The following is a 7,880-nucleotide window of genomic DNA, read 5'->3' on the forward strand; positions in this document are numbered from 1 at the left end:
CTCATGTCCATCTTCAGGTTCTCTCATGTATACATTGCAATCACTCCTTTTTAGCTAATGGTACAAGAAACCACAATCCCGGTTTCTAGAGATGCCATGTTTTTATGTCAGTATCATGAGTTTTGGTGGACTGATGCATTGTTTTCAAGTGGTTGTAGTTGGCACTACTTACTTGGAGAGTACCTAAAAGGGAAAAGCATCGAGGCTTTGGCAATCTTGCACTAAAGCAAGGTTGGGCAGCCTGTAACACATATGCCGCAAGTGGTGTAGGCTGCCTCTGTGTGTGACATGTGGCAGACTGGGGAAGGAACAAGCAGCACAGTGGCAAATGGGGCAGAAAGCAGAGCAGCAGATTGTCAGGAATAAAGAAGCAGAGTGGCCCTTGGAATGGGTGCAGACTAATGTGCAACATGCCTGCCAAAAAGGTTGGGGACCACTGTATGAAAGTATCTATAATTGCTGCATCTATCACTTTTATGTACAAGTTGCTTTAACCATGGATGGATACAAGATGTGAGATTAAGTATAACACGGATGTCGAAAACAATTGAATGTTTCAAGTCCCTGGAAAATTCCATAGAGGAGGAGAAGGTATGGCACTATAAGTTCCCTTCTTCATTTAGTTTCATTTCTCTTGATTACCTGTGGAGAATAATAAGGAACTTGATGGAGAGGGATGAGAAACTGAAACATGATCTACATAATTATCTCATAGTTTCAATTCTCCTCTTTTCTGTCTGCGCTGTGGGTGGAGTTAGGAGCTAAGAAAAGGGAATGCAATCTAGTGAACACTTTCACCTTGTCCAAGCTGCTATGCTGGTAAGAGTCTCTTTCATCTTACTTTTTAAGATAATAATGTGTTTTAATAGCTGAATGTACCTCTACTAGCAGATACTACATAGAAATCCAAAACACTGAGCACAAGATTTCATCCTGGCTGGAATAAAAAACTATTAGCATTTTTATCAGCCAAGGACACAAAATACAGCCATTCTTTCTTCTTCTTAAGGCTGTTTCTGAGACAGTATTTTAACGTGTTAAAGTGTGGTGCATTTGTATAATATGAATTTGTGTGTTGAGGGTGCTAGAGGTTTTTTTGGAGTATTCAGCTTGATAGATAGGTAACACTAATTGTTTTCAGTACTGTGGGTACTATAGGAGGTCATTTATTTGTAGGGAAGTTATATGAGGTTAGAAAGTATAATCTAGAACAGGGGAATTAGAGGCCAGACTTCTAAGGCAACCAGCCCAGTATAGCAAAAAGAATAGTGTCTCCTTTTGGACACACACATTTTCCATATCTCTGTTTGCTTGTATGACTGAAATAGGTTGTTTGCTACTTCTGTGAGCACTGCAGAGCCAGGACAACTACCTCTCCATGGTCATCAACAATTATTAATTAGAAAGCAGGTCAGATATATATACCTTATAGACGAACCTTATAGACAGAGTTGCTTAAGTACTGACTAGTATTTACTGATGATGAAATCAGGAACTCATCACATAATGTAGTTAGTGTATTTAATGTATTGACTTATATATAATAAGTACACTGGAAGACAAACACACAAAGGCAAAGGTCAAATTAAGCCAGCATTATATTGCTCAACAAAATACAAAATGTTCTGGGCATTATTATCTTTTACTATCAGCCTATCTTTTGTGTGACACTTTTTTATGACGTGTTTTAGAAGGAACCTTGAAAAGCCTTTTTTTTTTCCTATTTCTTGAAGTTCAACACAGAGATTCATTCAGTGTGAAGCTATCCACACTGGCTCAGGTACCAGAAGCACTATGGCTGTGGCTCTGTGTAGGCTAGTTTATTCTGTTTCTCAGCTCAGTGCTGCTGAAGTTAGACTGATTCCTGTGCCCAAGCTAAATCACTTAAAGGATTCTCAGGTAGTTCTGTGTTACACTGCAGTCTTCAGAGTAGATATACCTAGAGAGAGATTTGAGTTGTCAAGTCATGGTTTCCCTCACTGAAATATCTCTGCAGCAGATGGAAATCAGGTTGGAGATTAGGAAGAACTTCCTCACTATTATGAGGGTGGTTTATGTCCTTCATTGAGAAGTCTTCCTAATGGCCAACCTAAATCTGTTTCATTACAATTTAAACCTCTTCCTTCTTGTCAGAGAAGAATCAGTCACCATCCATCTTTGGACTAGGATCATTCTGCTCATACCCATTAGTTAACTACCATACTGATAAAGGTTCTCAGATCATTTTCATCAAACTATTTCTTTGAAGAAATAGCTGTTACCCAAAATGAAGAAAAGAATCCATTTTTTCCTGGAATGTTTTATTTATTTATTTTAAAGACTGAAATACTTCAAATAGTTTTTGAACCTCCAAAGTGTTTGGCTTCCAGTTCTTCATTTTTAAAATGGGGGCTTCCACAAACCAACACAAAAGGAGGGCTGTTTGGGGGTCCATGGTGTCGTGTATAGATATGTTCCTGAAGGTGATATACTAACATAGTATTTGGTCTCTACGGGCATGTCTATATGTTGTCCTATGGTGATATTGTTACTGCACCGTACTTTAGTACTTCCTTTTAGAAGTACTAAAGCACAGCATAGTAACCACCCATAATGCACTATACTCATGGCGCATAGTTATTTTTAGGAGCTACTTTGCTGTAGTGGCATGCTATAATGGGGAAGTGTGCCAGTATGGTGAAGTAGCTGCTGGTCACATGTAGACACCCGTGCATGCTACATTGCTGTAGCAATGTAGCATCATGTGTAGATGCACCCTATTTATAGCTAATGTTAAATTGTGTTTTGTCTTATCATTTTTCTGCTTGCATGAATTTCAGTATTTGATATAAATGTATTTTTGTATTTTTATTACATGGCTGGGATTGAGCAATATGGTGACGATTAAGATCAATGTTAGCCTTAGGCAGTACTGTTGCTACATCCAAGGAATAATCACTGAGAATTTGCATGGCTGTGCATATTGGCTGCATAGGTGAGCTGAGGTTCATCCACAAATATACAATGGGGAAGGCTGGTGGCCAGCCTGCCCCTGGAAACAGTCTAATCAAAGACTGGTATTTCTCACATTTGAAGAAAATAAGTGAGAGACCATACATCACTGTGATAATTGATAGCTAAGGATAGATAGATCAGAGGTGCACTGGTGCAGGTGCAGCTGCAGCCCTCTGATTCCTTATCCATGCAAAGTTTAAAAACAACTTTCTGACAGTGGGAGAAACATTTCTAGCCATTAAATGGAAGTGGTATTATCTGACTAGCTCTGCACACTGATGAAGTACAAATAGCCATTCGTTTTCATTGATACAGCCTACTGATTTGATCTGATAAGGGACAAGACAGCTTGAGTATTTGGGAAATAAATGACAGGATAGTTTTGAATTTCACCATTGCTGTTACTGCTGAATGTTGGATCCACTCATGATAATATAAGGATAATAATAAGGGTATTATTTCAGAAGCAATAAGGAAGAGTTGTTTGACCAGGCCTTAATCACTATTCTGTGAAAAATTTATGCACAAGACCCGTGGTTGCTATACACCTTCATCTAACAAAGGAAAAGAAGCAGCCAGGGAGCGTGCAATTGCTCACAGCCAGCAACAGAAGAACAGTCAACTACTGGACTCTTTGGAAACAGTCCGTCAAAAAAAACTTTTCCAATAATATTCCAACCCCTGTCAAATACGGGTTTTGCAGCACAGTCCCCATCACAGCTCCGAGCAGCTCCCGCACTTACACTCTCAAGATCTCCCACAGCAGTAGCCTCACCTCTCTCAACAACTACACCACCTCCAGAGAGAAATAAGAGTATTCAGCAAGGGCTGGCTACAGTGCACCATATCGAATCCGAGAAAAAGGGAGATCAGAGAGAGAAATGCAGCAGGGGGAAATCTACCCTTCCGAAGAAATGATTACGGTAAGTCAAATATCTTGCACCTGTGTGGAACTGACAGATTCTCTGGGATGAATTCTCAGATACTGTAATTTAGAGCCAGATTTTGAATGGCTGGCTTTATTTTTGCGCATAGAATTTGCAGACACAAATCAAGTATGTTTCTCTCTTTTTGAGTGCAAACCTGGGCAAGGATCCTTCAAACAATTGTATGTGTAGCCCAGGTACACCCATGGGTGTGCCCTGTTGTCAACTGGATGGGATAGGTGGACAGACAATAGTGCTGTGAGAGGGAGGCTCTTATTTGGGTTCAGATCCCTCTATCCTCAGTAGAGCCAGGCCAAGCAAATGTTACTTAGCTATATACAGTTTATTGATTTGTAATATAAATATAAAATACACCTGAAAATAAATATTTACAAAGGATAGACAAAAAACAATACTCTAAAATAGTTGATGGTCTGGGAACTGACTGTCCTCTGGGGTATCACACCCAGCACCAACACCTGATAGGGAAACCCTATAACCAAGAAGCAAGGTGAGTCCCATAGTCACCCCAGTGGGAGGAGTGATAGATCCTGAAACAGGTAAGCATGGATAGGTTAAGGCATCACTTCAATAAACATATACAGGCAACCCAGCAGGTAAGCACAAGTCAGTCAGGTAACAATGCAGTAGGCACATACAGACAACAAAGCAAATAAACACAGGTAAGTCAAGGTACCATTTCAGTAAGCATACACAGGCAGCACCCAGGTAACTCAATATGAACATCTTAAAAAATACCCATAATTATATTAACATCAACATTATATCAATCACAAAATATGAGGCGCATTCAGTATCCCACAGGGTGTCCCATGGAGCCCCTCTCTTTTGAGTCCAGGCTTGGGCTCACCTCCCGGCAGAGGAGAAGGAAGGCTCCAGAATCTCCCCTCCCTCTGACAGCACCAGGCCTCCCTCCCACAACCCAGGACCCCGTATAACTAGCTCCCGCAGGGGCCTCTCCCGGGGCGCTGCCCCTGTGGGACCCACTCCCCAGCAACTCCCGCTCCCACTCTCCAGAGCAGTGAGGGTCGTCCCCTGGATGTCGGTTCCCTGTGGCCTCTCCCCAGGAGTGCCTCCTGCTCCTCTTGTGGCCAGGCATCCCACTCTGGGTACTTGGGCCAAACTGTGCTGCCTCCTCCGGCTATCCAGCCTTGCACTGGGGGTTGTCCTCTCTCTGTGGCCCTGTGCACTGAGGGCTCTGTTGGCTACGCCAAGCAGCGCTGCCGCTGGCTCCAGCCATCTGGCTTCACGCCGGGGCTTCCCCAGGCCCCGCTCCCGGCACTGAGGGCTCTTTTAGATATGCTGAGCAATGCTGTTGGCTCCGGCTGCCCAGCCTCATGCTGGGATGCCAGGCCCAAACCGCCTTAAGCGGCTCCTAGGGCTGAGGCTCCATGCACCAGTCCGTGCACCACGAGGTAGTGCAAGTGGTCTTGAACCGCTTCCAGGGCTAAGGCTCCATGCACCAGGTTGTGCACCGCAGGAGCCTCCTGCTGCTTGAATCTCCAAGCAGCGTCTTCAGGGGTTCTGGGCGAATGCCCACTGGGCAGCTCTCCCCAACTCTTTAGGACCCCGCTCTTCTTGAGTCCCTTGATGCGTCTGCCCTGCATGCCACACATGCTGTCCTTTTATTCTCTCCAGAGGCTCTGTCCCCAAAGTCTGCCGGACCTGTAAGGTGCAGTTCTCAATCAGGCCCAAGGCTCTTCTCCCTCTGCCCCACCCTGGGAAGGGGCAGAGCAGCCTCTCCTCCATTGCCTCCTGATTGGTGGGAAAGTCCCACCAATGGCTCAAAGCTCTTTCAAGCCACCAAGCCAGGCTGCTACCAGCATGCCTGCCATATATGCATGCTTAATTTTACCTGTCTGAGTAAATTCCATTAACTGCTTTGTCGTTCTGTATGTGCACACATCTAAGCACGTGTGTAAATACTGTATTTACATGATTCCAAATTTAACATGGGAGAAACCACTCATCTTGGATTCAAGTACAAGGTTGCAGGGGAACAGGCAGCTGCTGTGGTCCCAGCCCCAGCGCCAAACCAGAATTGGGATTGAGGCTACAGGTGCTATGCTCCAACAACACTGCCGCCCCACTCCCGCCTGGGGCACAGAGCATATGGTTGCTCCAGTTCTAGCCCAACCCAGTAGCAGTGCTGGCAGTGGCAGCTTCAGTCCAGGTTCAGGGTCCCAGCCAGAGTTGTCACCTCCACAGCATCTGGCCAGAGCAACCACATGCTGCATGCCCCAAGCTGGAGCACTGGTTACCCGAAGTAGTACTTAAGCATTTATAGCCAAATCTGATTTCACCTTTACACATCTGAATACCACGGAAGTGGCTTTTTTTTATACATATGCAAATTTTAGATTCTGCTTGCATCTGTGGCAGAATAGATCTTTCAGCTACACATTCATAACTGTGCTTTAAATGCCAAGATTTGTAGTTTCAGAAAAGACATGATTGCTTACTGTAGGACCCTAAAGAAGGAGATAGTGCCTGGCTACCTTTTAGCCCAATGGTCTAGTGCAGGAATACTCAACCCCTGACCTGTGGGTCAGATCCAGCCCCTGGCACTGGGTCATCCGGTCTGTTGCACAAAGGCGGTTCGTTTCCTTGGAGGCGCGCAGAGATCACAGACACACAGACATCAGTCGGCACAGAAGGATGTATTTGTTTGCAAACCAGGTCAGAGTGGGGCATTGATGCCCAAATCAGCTTCTGACAAACTAACTGTGTTTGCAAGCGGAATTTATCTTCTCTCCTGGGCACGTGTGCAGACACCGGAACTCTTACAGCTACTTCCGTTTTACACAAGCATACATGTAGTTACATCATTACATACATCGCATGTATAGTATAATTAGCTACTTAAGTATGCGGGGCGGAGAGGTAAATATGCAACAGTTCATTAAGCATGCTCAAAACTACAACAGTTCGCCAAAAGTTCACCCCTCAAGGCCATGAATAGTTGAATTCCAGCTTCTGTAATCAGCATGAGAAAGACTGAGGCGGGACCGGGGGAGAAAGGAGCCTTGGGCAGTATTTCTTTCTTATCAGGTGCAAGATGCAAGCTGCACATTTCTAACACGGTCCACACAGCTCCCCAGAAAACTATAGGGAGCACCATAGGCCATAGCCCTGCCTGCTAGATCTGGTGCACAGGGAGGCTTAGAGCCCAAGCCCAGCATGCAGGATTCAGGCTAGGGCAGTGTGGGGCCCCCAGAGGCTGAGGGGGCAGCACAGGGCCTAAGCCAGCCCACAGACCAACCCTGCACCATTTATTTGGCCTCCAGGGCCAAAACTGTGAGCACCACTGGCCTAGTGCTTATAGACCTTGCACAGGGACTAGGAGACAGATGTTCTAGGCCTCCTGCTTTTCTGGCATCAAGCAGTTAGTTTTTGGTCATGGTTTTTGTGGGATTACAGTTTCAGGAACTTATGCATAGGTACATACTTCCCAAGCAAACTTCTTTCACCTCAGAGCCCACATGACTGTACTGGGGCTTTCTAAACATGCTCAGAAGGGAACCACAGGACAAGTGCAGCTTTGTAGGTGAAAATAGACTCTAAAATCTGCATAAATGCCAAAAGTGGCCCTTTAGCACATAAAGGTGAAACTGGATGTGTTTTACAATGTAGAACATATCACAAAGTGCTTGCATTTTATATGTAGGTGCGTCTATACAAAATGTTACTGTGCAGTTGGCTAATTAACTGTGCAGTAAACATCTCAGAGTCTACACAATAGGGCACCGCTATTATGGCCCACAAAATTAATGAGCTCCATGTCATGGTAGTACTTGCAAATATAAGTACTACCCTGCTGCAGAGCTTTTTGTGTGCTGCAGAGCACGTGTAGACACTGCTCCGTCTGGCTGGGGCACAGGGTGCTTCAGGGTGAGGCTAGCCAGCAGACAGCCCCCCACACTGAAGCACCCTTTTGCC

This window comes from Crocodylus siamensis, chromosome 1, assembly GCF_052110815.1.
Source record: "Crocodylus siamensis isolate JL-2025a chromosome 1, ASM5211081v1, whole genome shotgun sequence".
In the NCBI taxonomy this organism is placed as follows: domain Eukaryota; kingdom Metazoa; phylum Chordata; order Crocodylia; family Crocodylidae; genus Crocodylus; species Crocodylus siamensis.